At 48.1% G+C, this 19,239-nt stretch overlaps 1 non-coding gene across 1 annotated transcript; it reads right to left on the bottom strand.

Annotated features, from left to right (window-relative positions):
• Positions 1–3,057: 3,057 nt before the first annotated feature.
• Positions 3,058–3,195, bottom strand: LOC119937879. Its single transcript, XR_005454251.1, has one exon. It is a non-coding gene; the product is annotated as a small nucleolar RNA SNORA7 (small nucleolar RNA).
• Between the last annotated feature and the right edge of the window lie 16,044 nt (positions 3,196–19,239).

Here is a 19,239-nt window from a genome sequence, read left to right as displayed (position 1 = left end):
TTTCTTATATGTTCCATTTGTATTTGCAAGGAAAAAGGAGTCAAAGTAAGAAGCAATCTCCCTGTTAGAATAAATGACTTGGTTTCTTAAACAATAAATAACACTGACCCATTTTATGTCTAATCAGATAGTGTAGAGGCCTTGAGAAGTCAAAATGTGTTTCTGAATTCCGGGGGAATTTTTTTTAATTCTTAGAAATTTACATGTTTTGAGTCCCTTCGTCCTCAGTGGGGACAAACAACAGCTGACCTGTCAAGGGCCAAACGAGCCGCCACTTCCCCCAGAAATCCACATCTCCCAAATTTTGACAGGGTCAAGCTCCCTTTCCTTTCAAAAAGGAAGGGGAATGAAAAGCAGTAGGTACTGTGGTAAAGTTTCGGGTTCAGGCAGAAAGCTGGCTTTGATTTTTGGCCCCTCGTTGGCTTCCTTCTTCCCCGTCTCCTGACTGGCCCAGATTTACCCCAATTGGAGGTTATGTTCTAAGCGGGCTAGGAGTTTCACCCCTCCCCAAAGGTCTGATATAGGCCCAATTGTCTCCTGGGTGGGCCGGGGGCTCCGCTCTCCTCTCCCTGGGTGGCATGGAGACTTCTGGAGTCAAGAGGGGAGGGGAGGTGCTGCAGAGCAGCAGGACTGTGGGTGCCCGGTGGGTGCTGAAAACTTACTCTATCTAAAAGTGGGTTATCAGGACAACTCTGGATAGGACAGTGGTCTGATGGGATGGCAAGTTTCACTTGCAACAACCCTCTCCCTGGGCCCTCTTCCCCACCTGCACCCGGGCTTAACCATGCTTCCATCATATGGCTCCCAGAATCCTGGAACTGGGAACTAACACTGGGCTAGCCCAGGAACCCCAGCAGAATGGACCTAGTTGCAGACACACAGTTCCAGAGCCCATCTCTCCATCTCTCCAGAGACCATCTCGAGACTGTAAACTCATCTCCAGACTATAAGCTCATTATGGACAGGGAATGTGACTGCTAATTGCGCTGTATTGTACTCTCCCAAAAGCTCAGTACAGTGCTCTGCACATAATAAGCACTCAATAAATGCCACTGATGGATTTCTCCACTACCACCATCACAAGGCTCTTTCCCCATAAACTCTGGCTTATTTCCCCAGATTAGGTCTTCCCTAGGGAAATTAAGGCTGTCAGAGCTTTCCACCAGGGGAACCCTTCCCTGATGCAGCTCAGCCCTCTGCAGCCCTACAAGGCCTGATTCACTAATCAATCAGTAGTATGTGTTGAGGACTTACTGTGCGTGGAATATTTTGTATTAAGCGCTTGGGAGAGTTCAGTACAACAGAGTTCAAAGTCCTTGCCCACAACAAGCTTTCAGTCTAGAGGGTGTCCCAATTTTAGTCCTTGACAGTCCCCAGGTACATTGTGAACTGGGTCACTCCTCCATCTGAGCTGTCCCTAATCCCTGAGATTTCGGCATTGCGTGACTGAAGAGACCAGCGGCAGAAATGGACCCAACTTAAGTGCAGGGCCATTTCTCTTCCACACTCTATCCCACTTGAGGGTTAGAAATTCATCTCTCAGGCTGTGATGGGCAAAGGTAATAGAATGATAACTATTATTTGCTAATGCTTACTATGTGTCAAGCACTGTGCTAAGCTCCGAGGTAGATACAAAATAACAAATCAGTCATAGTCCCTGTCCTACATGGGACTCCCAGGCTAAGTGGGGAGGAGGAAAGATGCTCAGTGCCCATTTTACAGATGAGGCAATAGACAGAGAGAACTGAAGTGACTGGCCCAAGGTCTCACAGCAGGAAAGTGGCAGAACCGGGCTTAAGAACCTAAGCCCTCTGACCCCAGGTCTCTGTGCTTTCCACTTGGCTGTGCTGCTTCCCAATTCTGGGTAACTCTGCTGCCCGAGGAGATTTTTGGTAAGAACACAAAGATGTCCAGCATAGCCTGCATGTTTCAGTGTCTTTCTGCATGTGCCTTCATGCCTTTTTGAGGTGTGAATTTTTACTCCCTGAGGCTTAGGGTTTCTTCTCTGCCCAGGATGCCACTAAGAGACCATGACAATTTCAAGGTGGCGCCGAGCCCCGCTCAGTGAGTAGAGGGAGGCTGCTCGAGAAGGTGGATTTGTTGTGCATTGTTTTCTGGAATTCTTTCAGCTGAAATCAAAAGGTGTTCCGCCTCCTACCGGGATGTTTGAGGCCACTTTTCTGAAACGGGTTTCTCTGTTCCGCCCGAAGGTCTTGTTTTTCCTATGTAAAGTGTCGTCTTTCTAAGCCAACTATTGCTTTTTCTAATTCAGTCTTCAAATAAAAGTCTCCATTTTTGGAACACCAACTGATGACATTGGTCATTAATTCCAACTGTCATCTCTTCGCACTCTTCTGGCAGGGGAGGATGCTTTCATATTTTCACTAATGAATAAATGCTTTCATCTTGTTGGTCTACCTTTCTTGTCAGTGCATTACTCTGTGCCTGTATGCCTCTTCGGATCATAAGGTCCTTGAGGGCCGGGATTATGTCTGCTTACTCTGTGGTACTCTTCCAAGTGCTTAATCCAGTGCTCTGAACAAAGTAAGCATTCAATCAGTACTATTGATGGGTGGAAATGTCCCCAGTGGACCGGGGCACAGAGTAGAAGGAATAGTATTTATTAAGCACTCATTATCTGCAGAGCACTGTACTAAGCACTGGGAGGAAATACACAGAAGGGAATTAGACACGGTCCCTGCCCCTTGTGGGGGCTACACAATCTAAGAGGGAGTCCAGGAAGACATTGGTTGGAGGCTTGACTTGAAGCGTCAAGGAGCGCTCTGCCTGAAAAAGGCATTTGGTAAATTCTTGTCTTATGCTGTCGAGTTGATTCCGACCCATAGTGACACCAATTCCGACCCATAGTGACACCACGGACACATCTCTCCCAGAATGCCCCGCTCTCCATCTGCAATCGTTCTGGTAGCATAAACATAGCGTTTTCTTGGTAAAAATACAAAAGTGGCTTACCATGGCCGCGTTCCATGCCATAAACCCGAGTCGCCACCCTCAACTTTCTCCCATACCGCTGCTGCCCAGCATGGATGAGTTTTGACTTGTAGCAGAGTGCCTTCCACTCGCTAGCCACTGGCCAAGCTAGGAATGGAATGGGTAGGCCTCTGCTTGACTCTCCCTCCCATAGCCGAGACCGGTAGAGTACTGGAAACTCTCCAGATGCGACCCTGAGAGGGGACATTCAGTAAATAACTACTGATCTGTGGGTTGATTACCATCACCTTTCATCTTTTTTTAATGGCATTTGTTAATAATAATAATAATGGTATTTGTTAAGCATTTACTATGTGCCAGGTACTCTTCTAATCGTTGGGGTAGATCCAAACTAATCAGGTTGGACAAATCCATGTCCTACATGGGACTCGGGCCTTAATCCCCATTTGACAGATGAGGTAACTGAGGCACAGAGAAGCGAAGTGGCTTGCTGAATGTCACATACAGCAGGCAAGTGGCAGAGCAGGGATCAGAATCCAGATCCTTCTGACTCCAGGCCCGTGCGCTATCGACTAGGCCATGCTGCTTCTCTTCTCTCTTTCATCGTGGGGGCGTGGGGGGGGGGGCGGTAAAGGGTGGGATCTCCAAGCTGCTCTGGTTCTGATTCTTCTGTCTTCTCAGCACCGACACGACCAGGTTCTGGACTGGCTCCTTCCAGGATGGCTGCAAGTCCTTACCACCCAAGTTCCGCCAAGAGCCCCCGGGAAAAGAAGGTCAATAGGGTACCCATACTTCCAATTTCCGGCCAGAGGGAGCCTCATCTGCCTCTTTCTATGGTGATTTTCCCCCATGCTTGTTTCTACAATCCCTTTAGACTGTAAGCTCACTGTGGGCAGGGAGTGTGTCTACCAACTCTGTTATATGGTACTCTCCCAAGTGCTTAATACAGTGCTTAGTACAGCTCTGCACCCAGTAAGTGCTCAACAAATACCACTGATCGACTGGATCAGTCTCCCGCTCCGCCGATGCTGCCTCGGCTCGAATGGCAGTCGGCTCCCCGACAGAGCCACCCCTGTACCCACAGGGGCTAAGCCCAAGCCCAGACCATTGTTTGAACACTGAATTCTCTCACAAGGCTGGACATCACTCCGTTCTGAAAACATTTAGCCCACTGATCCACGTCCCTGGAGACATTTATGTTGAAATGTTTTCCTCCCCATTTAATAAACCGCATAGTTAGATTTTCCTTGGTTGAAAAGTTTTGTTTTGGAAGTTAGTTGCTACCCTGTCAAGGTAATGACTCAGTACGGGAGGCCGGCGTAGAGGGAAAAAATGCACATCAGCAGAGGGGACTGGGAGGCTGGTGGGAAGAGCTAGAGAGGAGAACTTGGGGTGGGGAGACCAGGAGAAAAAGCCTAGGGTGAGGAGAGAAGGGGGAGAATTTAGGGTGGGGAGAGGAGGAGGAGAACTTTGGGCTGTGGGGGGAAGTTGGAAGTGGGGAGGCAAAGAGGAGAGCTGGGGGTTGGGAGACCTTGGAATGGGGAGAGAGTGAAGAGAACTTGAGTTGGTGGGAGGGAGAAGCTTGGGATGGGGAAAGAGGGGAAGAATTTGGGGTGGGGAGAGCATGGAATGGAGAGGAGAGGAGAGTGTTAGGGGAAAGAGTGGAGGGAAATAGTGAAAGCTTGGGACGGAAAGAAAAGGGAAGAATTTGAGGTGGAGAGACTTGAAACGGGGAGAGAGTAGGGAGCTTGGGGTGGGGAGCGAGTGGATAAGTTGGGGGTGAAAAGAGAGGGGAAGACCTCGGAGTGGGGAAACTGGGAGAGCTTAGGATAGGGAGAGAGGGGGCGATTTGGAGATGGGGAGAAAGTAGAGGAGCTTAGAGTTGGGAGAGAGGGGAAGGCCTTGGGTGAGGAGAGAGAGAGAGCAAGCACAGGCTCAGACCCTGTCCCTGGGGGTGAGAATTCTCGACTGGGCTCTCACTAGTGTGTGAAGGCACAATGGTTGTGCAATAGATGCCGCTCCTCTGTCTCTCTGTTTCTCTTTCTCTCTCTGGGTGTCTATTTCTGGACCAGGAGGGAGCCACTCTCCTGGAAAGATCCCCTGGATGGAGAGAAGAGGACCAGATGCGCCCACCTCCCCACCACCCCCACATCTAGTACATTTTCCCGCAACAAGGCCCGCACACATCTGGAGAGAAGTCGGGCAGGACTGAAGGGCTGGCCCCGTGCCAGAGCCCGAGCCCCCAGTAGCCCAACGAGGGTCCAGCTAGGCCTCCCGATAGAGGTCAGAGCCAATGAAAGAGCCCTGGGAGTCTACAAACGAACACCGGTACCTCTCATACTGGGAGGTCAGAGAACCGAGTGGGGGTGGGGCGGGGCGGGGGGGAGGGGGTTGCTCGCTCATGTGCTGGCAGCTGAGCCTCTGCTCTGGCATCACTCCAAAAGATTAAAAATAGAGCTCTTAGAGTGTCCTTCGGACGCCCGCCTGGCCAGCCAGAGAGTTGACAATTCTTGGCTTGTGCTCAAACACCAGTCTCCAGAGAGACAGAGCTCCGACTCGGACAGCTGGTTAGAGGCCGGCCTCCCTGCCCAGAGTCTCCACGCCCGGCGCGGTGCCCAGCCCGCGGGCTGAGCTCGGGGCGGGGAGACAGGAGACCCGGGCTTCAGTTCCAGCTCTGCCCCTGGCCTGCTGTGCGATCCTGACCTAGTTGCTTAATCTTCCCAGGCCTCAGTTTCCTCCTCTGCCTAGTATCGAAGGCAATTTGTACTGAGCAAGGGGACTCACGTGGGTTGCCCGCTAATGCACCCCAAGTATGTCCTAGTTGTTTCTTACCACCATCATTTTCCCTTTGGGGGCCCAGGAGGCACAGAAAGGTTCAGAAATCCTGTCCCTTAAAGGACAGGCTACTGAGGTCCAGAGAATGAAGCAGTATCCATCCACCACTGTGACAGCTAACCTTCAGTATTGCTAGTTCCTCTCATGTATGCATGCACACACACAAAAACACACACACACACTCTTCTGCAGATAACCAGGGTTCACTTAAGGACTCCAGCAGTAATCGGAGTTATCCAGCAGAAGCAGAGTCTTCAATAAGACTTAGGAATAGCCTCCTCTCCCTCATGTGGACCTTGTACCAAACTTAATAATAATAATAATAACAATTATGATTTTTGTTAAGTGTTTACTATGTGCCAGGCACTGAACTAAGTGCTGGGGTGGGTACAGAGAAGCAGCATGGCTCAGTGGAAAGCCCAGGGGCTTTGGAGTCAGAGGTCATGGGTTCAAATCCCAGCTCTGCCAATTGTCAGCTGTATGACTTTGGGCAAGTCAGTTCACTTCTCTGGGCCTCAGTTACCTCATCTGTAAAATGAGGATTAAGACTGTGAGCCCCCCGTGGGACAACCTGATCACTTTGTAACCTCACCAGTGCTTAGAACAGTGCTTTGCACATAGAAAGCACTTAATAAATGTCATTACAATTATTATTATTATTATTACAGGCAAATCGGGTTGGATACAGTCCCTCTCCCACATGGGGCTCACAGTCTAATTCCTCATTTTACAGATGAGGAAAGCGAGAACTAAAGTGACTTGCCCAAGGTCACAAAGCAGACATGTGGCAGAGCTCCAGGGGACACTGCTCTCCCTCCCCAAACCGCTTTCTTTAGCAACTCCCCTGAGGTCAGGCTACCCTCGGCTCCCTCCCCAGTCACTCACCACACTGATCAGTGGGGTGACCAGCCCTCCTGGAAAATCCTTCTGGGCGCCTCAAATGGATTCCACTCCTCGTACCAAACCCGCCTCCCCCCAGTTCTTCCCCTGCAATCGGTTGTGGTCTGGTTGACATCACCAGGTGAGCAATTGACAACCCTCTTGGAGGCATCCTTGGGAGAGAACACTTCCTCTGCTCTCGAAATCTCTGACCCTTTCCCCTCATTTCTCCACATGAGGCCAGCGTGCTTGACCATCTGCGCTCCAAGGGCCAGAGGAAACAGAAGCTTCCTCTTGAATTGTTACAGAGAGAACAAGTTCACCCAGATGGTAAGATCCCGGTTTTCCAAACTCATGGGAATTGGCCATCAAGGATGCTTCAAGAATCAGAATCAGAGAAGCAGCATGGCTCAGTGGAAAGAGCATGGGCTTTGGAGTCAGAGGTCATGGGTTCGAATCCCAGCTCCACCATTTGTCAGTTGTGTGACTTTGGGCAAGTCACTTAACTTCTCTGCACCTCAGTTCCCCCATCTGTACAATGGGGATTAAGATTGTGAGCCCTCTGTAGAACAACCTGATCACCTCGTAACCTCCCCAGCGCTTAGAACAGTGCTTTGCACATAGTAAGCGCTTAATAAATGCTATTATTATTATTATTACTATTCTACCCAGTCCCCATGTGGGAACGGTCTGGATGGTGTGAGAGCAGGCAAGGCCAGAGGTGGCAAGGGAGCTGCCCATGCTGGGACCAATGAACTCCCTGACTAAATCAACAGGGAGGGAGCAGGGGACTACCCAGCATGATCCACACAAAATTTGGCCCGGAAATGAAGAGGGAGGGATGGTTCCGAATGGTCTCTCCAGACGAGTGGCATGCACATCTGCCTCCTCAATGACCTCAGAAAAGGCCCCCTGAGGAAGGACTGAGAGGTACTCTCTTCCCTCACCCTCAATAATAATGTGAGGTTTGCTAAGTTCTCACTATATCATCATCATCAATCGTATTTATTGAGCTCTTACTATGTGCAGAGCACTGTACTAAGTGCTTGGGAAGTACAAATTGGCAACATATAGAGACAGTCCCTACCCAACAGTGGGCTCACAGTCTAAAAGACTAAATATCCCAAGCACTGTACTAAGTGCTGGGGTAGAAAAAGGACAACTAGGTCAGATACCATCCCTGTCCCACATATGGGTCGAGAGGAGAAAGAGGATAAACAGTGAGTTCTCATCTTACAAATGAGGAAACTGAGGCACAGAAAAGTTAAGTGACTTGCCCAAGGTCACACCGCAAGCATGTGATGGAGGTGGAACTAGAATCCAGGCCTTCTGTCTCCCAAGGTTCTGCTCTTTTCTTAGACGATGCTGCTTCTCATCAAGGGTGAAGATCTGGAGGGCTAAGCCAGTACCAGCCAGAAACCAGATAAACTCCCCAGCCCCCTTGGGATGTGGCTTGACCCAACAAGCTACACCAAAGAGTTTGCCTTGGCTTAAGGGACTCAGTCGCCCAGTGACAACAGCTACTGACACCGAACACAGACCCACTCCTTGCTGCTGGGGCTCCAAAAACATTCTTTGCACGACAGAAGGTTTGGGTTCTCCCCTGTTACTGCAGGCTGGAAATCGGGTCTCCTCCTTCCTCTTCAACTGCCTTGGGACTTAGACTAATTTGTTCAAGAGAGTGGCCTCAGTAGAGGGAGGAGAGGAGGTGAAAGGGAGAAGGGGTGGAGGAGAGAAGAGGTGGGAGGGGAGAAAAGATGGGAGAGGAGAGGAGGTGGGAGGGGAGAATAACTGGAAGGGTCATGGAGAATAGAGCAGGTGGGAGGGGAGAAGACATGGAAGAGGAGAGGAGGTTGGAAGAGAAGAAAAGGAAGAGGAGAAGAGATGGAGGGGAGAGGTGGAAGGCAAAGATGAAAGAAGAGAGGTGGGGAGAGGAGAGAAGATGAAAGGGAAGAGGAAAAGGGAAGAAGAAAATGAAGATAACTTTCAGGAAGCACATGAGTCTTTGAAGGTTTCTAAGCCTCCTGTATTTCTCCCGAATTTCCATGTTTAGAGTGCACACTTGTGCATGAAATTCTCTCTCAACGACTGGCTCATCCACCCTCGGGTTCGGTTCACCATTGGCAGTGCCATCTTGCACTGGAAGCACAACTCTACTACCACCCTTCCTGCTCTCACTTCACTCTATTCCTTGCCTCCCCCATCGCCGGTTGGCAGAGGTGAGACGAGAACCCAGGTATCACGACACCCAGAGCCGGCTCTCTCCCCTGGGCCTGCGTCAGGGCTCTGTCTAATGACATTGGTCAGAAAGGGGCCACAGCCTGAGCAGAGTCCTTGGCATCTACCATGGCAGGGGGACAAGTGCGGGAGAAGAGGAGCTCTTTGAAGATTGAGGACAGTGGGTTCGAAGTGGATTTCTCAGTGTTTTATAATGGCGGCATCGGGTGGTCCAGTCAAGGAGACCACATGCCCATGTCCTTCCCACCGTCTCTCCTCCTCCATACCCAAGAAGTATCCCAAGAAAACAAGGCCGAGAATCTTCTCCCCATTCGCTCATTTCCTCTAGGGTTTCTCAGGTCCTAGTGGGCAGTTCCCAGACAAGGGCCATCCGTTGTACTTTAGCCTACCATCACGCCTCAGCCTCCCTTCCCAGCGAATGACACTGCTTTGGGGCTCTAATTTTCTCTGCAGCTCAAGACACGTCCAGTAAATATCCCCCGCTGCTGCCGATAATTTGTACCGTATTTACTAGGTTACTTAGCACTTGCAAATAAAGCCCTTTAAAATGTAAATGTGGGCTAGCTTAAATCGTTCTCAGGCAACAATCCCCCCTCTCACACACATCAGAAGGCTTACAATCCAGGAACCGGTGGCCACCCACGCGCGCTCCTCCTCTTTAACATTAATCACAGCTCCTTGCCACCCGCGGCTGAGGCCGAAATCTGTCGGGTGCTGATTCCCGGCCCTCTTTCATCCTGAGAGAACAGGAACGCACCGGCGGTGTTGAGTCGCAGGGAACACACCAGAAACAGGTGAAAAACGGCAAGGACCTCATGGATCCAATTATATAAAAATCCTCCGAGATCCAGAGTTTCCTACAAAATTTTCTGGGAAACCAGATTGCATAATGGATGATTTATTCCTAAACTAAAATTATGGGGGAGATGTGGTGAAGGGGGTGGCGAGGAGTCCAGACTCCTAAAAGGTAAAGTAAGAGACTTAAAACGGGCTCCTGTAAGGTAAAAGAAAAGATTAGAACAGCAAGGACTCAGTCTCCAGAAGGACAACCTCAAGCTCATGTCTGGGACTTGTAAGGAGACCTTATTCCCTGAAGCACTTGGGCTGAAATCTGTAGTGTGGGTGCGTGGTGTGTGTCCCTGGTGTGCACGTGTCTGTGCGCATGTTTTCAATGATGACGAAGAAAACTACCACCTGAGAAATACCCTGACATTTTTTTCTGGTCCAAGATTCCACCAGCTCCTACCATAACTGCTTGGATCTTTTCTCTTTCCCCTCAATAAAAGCATGATGGATTTTTATTAAATGGGAAGAGTTGGCTCCTTGGAGGCAACAGCATGCCTTTATTCAGTTGAGTTAGGCCCAAGTGCGATGTTGAGGAGGGAAAGGGAGGAAAGCTGTGACCAGTCCATACAGGAGAAGGAGTTGCCTGGGAGGAGGCGGTCCGGGGACCGAGTTGGGGACTGGGGGTGCAAAAAACAGTCTGTGTGACTAGGAAAATGTCATAATTGTCTTGCTTTTGGTATGTTCCACACCTTTAATAAATAAGTTTCATGGAAAACCTGTTTAACCTGCTTGCAAAGGAAAAGCTTTTTTCATTTGGCGATTGGAAGTTATGAGTAAGGGCTGTATGGGTTTCTTGTTCCAGAAAGTCCCCTGCAGGATTTAACAATTAAATCTCTCTTTCTCCAGCTTACCTGCTCCATGTGGGGCTCCGCCTCTGGGTCTGGAGCATAAACGGCAGCTTGTGGATGCTACGGTTACCCTGTAGGATGAGATCACCTTGTTACTTTCAACATTTCTACTGCCATACAGATAATAAAATCATTTTGGGGCAGCACCAAACAATGCCACACAAACCATACCACCTGTGCCCCTTCCAGAGAATTTTCTCTCCAAATGAGTTCTCTTCTACTTTCTCCCCCGTCAGCGTTTCCATGGAGGATTTGGGTAGAGTAGAGTAACAGAAGAACCAAGAATGGCAATTTCAAAACCCTCTCCCTACCATCCGTTTCCCCTCAACCCCCATCCTGGCCTGAAATCTCCTTTCTCGTCTATAAATCTTTCTGCTCTGCATTCCCATATAACTCTTCTTTTGGCCATGGGGAGAGAGTAGGGAACTGAGTGTCTCAAGACCCAGATTTTAGTCCTAGTTATGCAACTGGGTGGCCGTGTGACCTTGGGCAAGTCATTTAATTGCTCTGGGTCTCCGTTTCCACATCTGTAAAATGGGAAGACTGACGTCTCCCTCTCCCTCCCTCACAAGGGTGTTTTGAGGATAAAATGAGATCACAGACATTGAAAGGGCTCTGGAAAAACAACTAAGCACTAGGCAGATTCAACTTATAGGTAGTCCTTCACTTAAGCTGTAAAAGAAAGTGAGAAAAGTTGGGACAAAGCTACCCAAAGGCCACAGAGTCTATATCCTGAATTAGCGGCCAGGGCCCTGGCTGGAGACCAGCTCATTTGTGAAGGCTCTTGCTTTTGACCCCAGCCTGAAACTCTGTTTCCTTGAGCTACTGACCCAAGTGACTCCAAAGCCACATTTTGTCCATATTTTGTTCTCTTGGGGACAGCCAAGATGACACAAGAAGGAAAAAAATTGATTCTCTCTCGTGAGATCTGAAACCTACCCAAAACATGGTTTTTTGAGGGAGGTTTTTTTTTTTGGTTTTTTGTTTAAAAAAAAAGCATACTGAGTCCCCTGGGTTCCCCATTTTTTCAGCTTGGTCTTGGAAACTCATTTCAGAATACCAAGACCAATTCTTTCTGGGGCAGATGTGCCAGGAAAATGTTAGGGTCTGAGCAAATAAAACAGGGATTCCTTTTTTTTTTTTTTTCCTTTTTCTTTTCAAAGAGCCAGTACTAAGGAGCCTCTTTCCTAACACTCACCAGTTGGAATCAATCAATCATATTTATTGAGTTTTTACTGTGTACAGAGCACTGTACTAAGCATTTGGGAAAGTACAATATAAGGGAATTGGAATCAGAGAGAGCCATTTCATTGGCTGTGGAGATGGCTGAAGCATTTACTTTGTGCCAAACATTGTGCTATGTGTTGGGTTAGATACAAGACAACTATAGCAGACTCAGTCCCTGTCCCACAAGGGGTTCAAAGCCTTAAAGGAATTATTATGTCCATTTTACAGATGAGGAAATAGACCCAGGGAAGTTAAATGCCCTGCTCAAGGCCAACCGAGAGCCAATTTGACCCTTGCCTTTTCCTTCTTGATTCTCATAAAAGCTCCCTGAGGGCAGGGAATATGTTAACTAACCCTATGGTGTTCTCCCAAGTGCTTAGTATAGTGTTCCGCACACAGGTAGTAAACGGTGAGTTCCTTGAGAGCAGGGATCATGACTATTCAGTTTGCTGTACACTCCCAAGCGCTTAGTTCAGTGCTGTGCACATGGTAGGCTGTAAATTCCTTGAGGGCGGGATCAGGTCTAACTCTCTTGTATCCTCCCAAGTGTCTAGTACAATGCTTTGCTTTGGTAAGCGCTCATTAAATACCACTGATGGATTGATGTGGCCCCTCTGCAGATAGGATTGTCTTCTCAGTCAGAAGAGTTTGGACCCAGGAGGGTGAAGTGATTGACTTGCAGCCTCCCCCTTCTAGACTGTGAGCCCGCTGTTGGGTAGGGACTATCTCTTTGTGTTGCCGACTTGTACTTCCCAAGCGCTTAGTACAGTGCTCTGCACACAGTAAGCACTCAATAAATACGATTGATTGATTGATTGACTTGAGGACACACAGCAGGTTCTGAGGTCAGTCCACTTAAGTGGTAAAAGATACCACAGAGCTACTGGTCCCATCCCAGATCTTTGAGTCCTTCTTCCTGCAGGCAGGACAAGCCGGGCTTCGGGCCACCTCTGGACCACAGCAGGGACCCCAGGGCTGGGGGGGGCCTGCAGACAATTGTCTGGGGCAGGGGAGCAAGTACACAGCCAGCTCTGCCAATAAAGTGACCCCCTCAGTACAGCTTCAAAGGCTGCACGAAGAACAGAAAGCAAGGTCCATAAATCTCCACAGAGCTAGTCACAGCCACACTCCAGAGAGCTTTGCTGAAACCATGGCTGGGATTCCTCCCAGAGAAGGGAAGAAATCTCAGAGTTGGGAACGTCCGGGTGAGTAAGGGGTCACCTTCTAGTCCCCTTATAGATCACTTCTCTGCAGAGACCAGACACCGGGAGTTGATATTAGTGCTAGTGGCTGGCTCAGTGCCTCGTATGCTCTCTTGGCCCTCCTTTTTGAGCTACCGCCTAGGCACCCGGGCCGCACCAAGCCAGGAGGTGGGCAGGGGTACATGGGCAGTCTTCAGCTTCAAGGGAACCAGGAAAAAAAAATACATGCCTGAGAATCTGAGGAATTAGAAAGGAAAAGGCAACAGAAGCTCCTGCCTACAAGGAGCTTTCACTCGAATGATGTTATTTACCATGATTCCAGAGTTAGTGCATTTATGATCGGAAGCAAGAGCGAATGGAATAGCTCTGAGGTGGTTCCACTCTTTCCTACAGAGAACCAGCCAGTAGTATTTCCAGACACCATTTCCTTCGTAGCCGGCTTTAGACTACTTTTACATCAGAAAAGTTTTCCCACACGGGGCAGCCATGTAGAGGGCCCCTAATCTGCTGTTCACCATCTTTATTTTTTTAATATGACTCTCAAATGTCAGCCGACTTGCCTGTCTGTCTGAACTCTGATGTGCATTCGGTGACTCTTGAAAACCAGGACAACCAAACTCTGAGACACATCTCTTTTTTTTCCCCTAGGCAGGTTCTAGGCTCCTTTTGGATTTTCATCTGGAAAATGTTTGCTTTGTTACCAGGTAGTCACCTGGTCCAATGCCCCAGAATTGGGGTTGGGAAACATCCTTTCTTCTTTCGTCCGAAAGGGAAAAAAGAATAAACATTGCTTACCGACTGCTTTGAGATTGACAAAAAATGAGGAAGAATGTCTGTATTTCTTAGCATATACGTACTTGTCACAAGACCTAAAATTAACAAAATTTGCCCAGGCCACATAGCTAGCGAAAATCTGAAGAAGTATTAGTAACAATAACTCCTTGTTGGAATGCTTTTATTTCATTTTCAGGTCAATTATCCAACTCCTCTCAAGGCTGTAAGCTCGTTGTGGGCAAAGCAGGGCCAACTCTGAGAAGCAGCGTGGCTCGGTGGAGAGAGCACGGGCTTTGGAGTCAGAGGTCATGAGTTCAAATCCCCGCTCCACCAATTGTCAGCTGTGTGATTTGGGGCAAGTCACTAGACTTCTCTGTGCCTCAGTTACCTCATCCATAAATTGGGGATGAAAACTATGAGACCCCCATGGGACAACCTGATCACCTTGTAACCTCCCCAGAGCTTAGAACAGTGCTTTGCACATAGTAAGCACTTAATAAATGCCATCATCATCATCATCAACTCTATGGAGTCTCCCAAGTGCTTAGTACAGTGCTCAGCACATAGTAAGTGCTCAGCAAATACCACTGATGATGATCCTCACAACATCTCTGTGAGAATAAGGGCAGGGAAGGATGCTTATCCCCACTTTACATAGGAGAAACTGAGGCCCAGAGAGATTTAGCAATTTGCCCAAGGCCGCACACCAGGTCGGGGCAGAGCGGGGAGTCAGATCCACATCTGCTAATTCCGGGTCCCCAGCTCTTTCGGCTAAACCCCGCTGCTTCTAAAATGAATTCAGACAGCACGAATGCAGTTTCCTGAAACTAAAATTTCCTAAGGACTCTAAAACCAACTCTTTGTGGCCTTGGGCAGCTCATTTGCATAGCTCTGGGTCCAGTTGATGTATTATTCATACGTGCTCTCATCCCGGGGCTGTTGTGAAGCAGGGAATAAATATCAATTCATAAGAAGGCAAATGACTGCTGATTTGGCCCCCAGGATCTCCCAATCGAGATGCACAGAGGTAGACTGTTTTCGAGGACCCGGCTGCCACCCCAATTAGCCACCGTTAGCCCCAGCCTGGGATGATACTCATGGGCAGAACAGAAGAGCTTGTCACCTACTCATCAGGCAGAAACTCCTCACCATCAGCTTTAAAGGAAAATTGAGTTCATTTTAGGTCTTATGACAAGTACATATATGCTAAGAAATACAGACATTCTTCCTCATTTTTTGTCACTCTCAAAGCAAGCTGGTAAACAATGTTTATTGTTTTCTTTCCTTTTGGACAAAAGAGGAAAAGATTCTTCCCAACCCCAATTCTGGGGCATGGACCAGGTGACTGCATGGTAAAAAAGCAAGCATTTTCCTGGTGAAAAGATCAACTTGCCCTCTCCTACCTCACCTCACTGCTCTCCCATTTCAACCCAGCCAGCTCACTTCTCTCCTCTAATGCCGGCCTACTCCCTATCTCAATCTCACTGCAGACCTCTCACCATGTCCTGCCTCAGGCTCCCTCTTTATAGCTGACAGACAGTTCCTCTCCCACCCTTCAAAGCCTTACTGAAGGTACATCTCCTCTAAAAGACCTTCCCTGCCTGAGCCCTCCTTTCCTCTTCTCCCACTCCTTTCTGCACCGCTTTGACTTGCTCCCTTTATTCAATCCCCCCTCCCAGCCCCGCAGCAGTTATGTCTATATCTGTAATTTTATTTATTTACATTAATATGTCTCCCCTTCTCGGCTGTAAGCTCACTGAAGGCAGGGAACGTGTCTACCAAGTGTGTTGTGCTTTCCGAAGCCCAGTGCTCTGCACACAGTAAGCACCGAATAAATTGATTGATTGATTAATAGTGCCCAATTACAAGCTGGCTCCTGAGGAGCTCAAAGAGCAGGCTCACTTCCACCTCCAACACTCTCCACTCAGCATTCGGAAGCTGCACGGCCCTAGTGGAGGGAGCCCAGGCCTGGGTGCTAATCTTAGCTCCACTACTTGCCTGCTCTGTCTGTGGGCAGTTCCCTCAATATATCTGGGCTTCAATTTCCTCATCTGTAAAATGGAGACTAAATACCTGCTCTCCCTCCCCATTAGACTGTTAGCCTCATCAATCTATCAACCAGTGGTGCTTACCGGGCACTTACTATGTGCAAAGCACTGTATTAAATGTTTGGGAGAGTACGATACAACAGAATTAGCAGACATCATTCATTCAATCGTATTTGTTGAGCTCTTACTGTGTGCAGAACTCTGTATTAATAATAATAATAATAATAATGGCATTTATTAAGCACTTGGGAAGTACAAGTCGGCAACACATAGAGACGGTCCCCACCAAACAATGGGCTCACAGTCTAGAAGGGCGAGACAGACAGGAAATGTGTCTGATCTGATTACCTTGTATCATCCCCAGGGCTTACTACAATGCTTTATCCCGATCAAGTGATTAACAAATATCACAATTGCTATTTTTAATTTTATGTTTTTAAAACATCATTACTATTATCATTAAAATACTTGACCCTAGGCAAGTCGATTAATAATGATAATAATGGCATTTATTAAGTGCTTACTGTGTGCAAAGCACTTAACTTCTCTATGCCTTGGTTCCCTCATCTTCAAAACGGGGATTTAATACCAGTTCTCCTTCCTACTTAGAGGAGCAGTGTGGCTCAGTGGAAAGAGCATGGGCTTCAGAGTCAGAGGTCATGGGTTCAAATCCCAGCTCCACCACATGTCTGCTGTGTGACCTTGGGCAAGTCACTTAACTTCTCTGAGCCTCAGTTACCTCATCTGTAAAATAGAGATTAAGACTGTGAGCCCACCATGGGGCAACCTGATCACCTTGTATCCCCCCCCCCAGTGCTTAGAACAGTGCTTTGCACATAGTAAGCGCTTAACAAATGCCATCATCATCGCCGCGAGCCCCATGTGGGACCTGATTATCTTCTATCTACCCCTGAGCTTAGTAGAGTGTTCGGTACCTAGTAAGTGCTTAAAAATATCACAATTACTATTACAATTAGTATTGTATAGAAGTACAGAAGAAGCATGGGCGGAGCGGAGTCAGAGGTCATGGGTTCAAATCCCAGCTCCACCACTTGTCAGCTGTGAGACTTTGGGCTAGTCACTTCACTTCTCTGGGCCTCAGTTACCTCCTCTGTAACATGGGGAATTAGACTCCGCGACTCGGCTCCGCGAGTTGTCAGCTGAGTGACTTTGGGCAAGTCACTTCGCTTCTCTGGGGCTCAGTTCCCTCATCTGTAAAACGGGGATGAAGACAGTGAGCCCCCCGTGGGACAACCTGATCACCTTGTAACCTCCCCAACGCTTAGAACAGTGCTTTGCACATAGTAAGCGCTTAATAAATGCCATTATTATTAGTAGTAGTATCATTGTTACTTGATTTCAGTGAGATTTCATTCAGCGCTTGAGAGACTGGACAGGATTTAGGTCAGAAGAGAGTGGACAAGATTTAGGTCAGAAAAAGTTTTCCTGAGAAAGTTCCCCTTGGGTTTACACAGTGAGCGCTCAAGAAATACGATTGGATTAATTAATTAATTTCTCCCCAGTCTTTGGTTTTGCAAATTAATTAATTTCTCCCCCGTCTTGGGTTTTGCAAGATTTCAAGGTTTCCTGGGACTTTGTCACTCTGACACTCCACGCCCCCTTCTGGTCGCCCAAAGGGATACCGTCCAACGGACTCCTCGCATTGCCATGGAAACCTTCCCAACTAGCGTCCCTTCATTTTTTAATGGCATTTCTTATAATAAGAATAATCATCATAGCATTTACTAAGCGCTTACTATGTGCAAAGCACTGTTCTAAGCGCTGGGGAGGTTAACAAGCTGATCAGGTTGTCCCACGGGGGGCTCACAATCTTCAGCCCCATTTTACAGAGGAGCCAACTGAGGCCCAAAGAAGTTAAGTGACTTGCCCAAAGTCACACAGCTGATAAGTGGTGGAGCCGGGATTTGAACCTCTGAATCCAAAGGCCGGGCTCTTTCCACTGAGCCAAGCTGCTTCAGTCCCTATCCCTCAAGGGGCTCACTTGGTAATAATAATTAATAATTATTATGGTATTTCTTCAGCACTATGTGCCAAGCACTGTTCTAAGTGCTGAAATAGATACATTCATTCATTCAATCGTATTTATTGAGCGCTTACTGTGTGCAGAGCACTGTACTAAGTGCTTGGGAAGTACAGTTGGCAACATATAGAGACGGTCCCTACCCAATAATCAATCAATCAATCATATTTATTGAGCGCTTACGGTGTGCAGAGCACTGTACTAAGCGCCTGGGAAGTGCAAGTTGGCAACCTATAGAGACGGTCCCTACCCAACAGTGGGCTCACGGTCTAGAAGGGGGAGACAGAGAACAAAACAAAGCATATTAACAAAATAAAATAAGTAGAATAAATATGTACAAGTAAAATAAATAAATAAATACATAGAGTAATAAATACATGCAAACATATATATATATATATACAAGTGCTGTGGGGAAGGGAAGGAGGTAAGGCGGAAGGGATGGAGAGGGGGAGAAGGGGGAGAGGAAGGAGGGGGCTCAGTCTGGGAAGGCCTCCTGGAGGAGGTGAGCTCTCAGTAGGGCCTTGAAGGTAATCAGGCTGGACATAGTCCCTGTCCCACGTGGGGCTCACAGCCTTAATCCCCATTTTACAGATGAGGTACCTGAGGCATAGAGAAGTCAAGTGACTTGCCAAAGGTCACACAGCAGAGCGCTTACTACGTGCCAGGGCACTGTTCTAAACGCTGGAGTAGATACAAGGTAATCAGGTTGGACACAGTCCATGTCCCACGTTGGTCTCGTAGCCTTAGTCCTCATTTTACAGCTGAGGTAACTGAGGCACTGAGAAGTTAGGTGACTTACCCGAGGTCACACAGCGGACAAGTGGCAGAGCCGGGATTAGAACCCAGGTTCTTCAGACCCCCATGCCTGTGCTTTATCCACTCGGCCATGCTGCTTCTCTTCATTTGCAACCCGTTGTTTCTCCTTTCTTGGGCCACTATCTTCCCAAAGCTTTGAAAATAGGCAGTCATTCCAATTCTTCCCGTGGCACACCAGGGGCACCAACAGAAGTTATTAGAGGCCAAGGGCCTCCCCAAGACCTCTTTTTGAAATACAATGTGTCCCCTGACTAGTCAATAGCCCTTCTCCTCTGTTCCCCTCTGGCACTGCCGAGTTTGGTCTTGCTACCAAGGAAATTTTTTAATACAAAGCTTTTCCAGTCAATTAATGCTGTTGTTTGAGCATCTACTAGGTACAAGGGCTTGGGGGAGTGCAAGAAAAGTAGAATTCACAATGCTTCCCTCAAGGAACTTATACTCTGGCAGGAGAGACAGACACAAACTAAATGAGAGAATGGAGAGGGGACCGAGAGCATGAGCCATTGAGTGGATAAGTGAACAAGGACAGG

The sequence above is a fragment of the Tachyglossus aculeatus genome, chromosome 15 (assembly GCF_015852505.1).
Source record: "Tachyglossus aculeatus isolate mTacAcu1 chromosome 15, mTacAcu1.pri, whole genome shotgun sequence".
NCBI classification, from domain to species: Eukaryota; Metazoa; Chordata; class Mammalia; order Monotremata; family Tachyglossidae; genus Tachyglossus; species Tachyglossus aculeatus.
The sequence above is the reverse complement of the archived record's forward strand: the minus strand, read 5'-3'. Positions and strand labels throughout refer to the sequence as shown.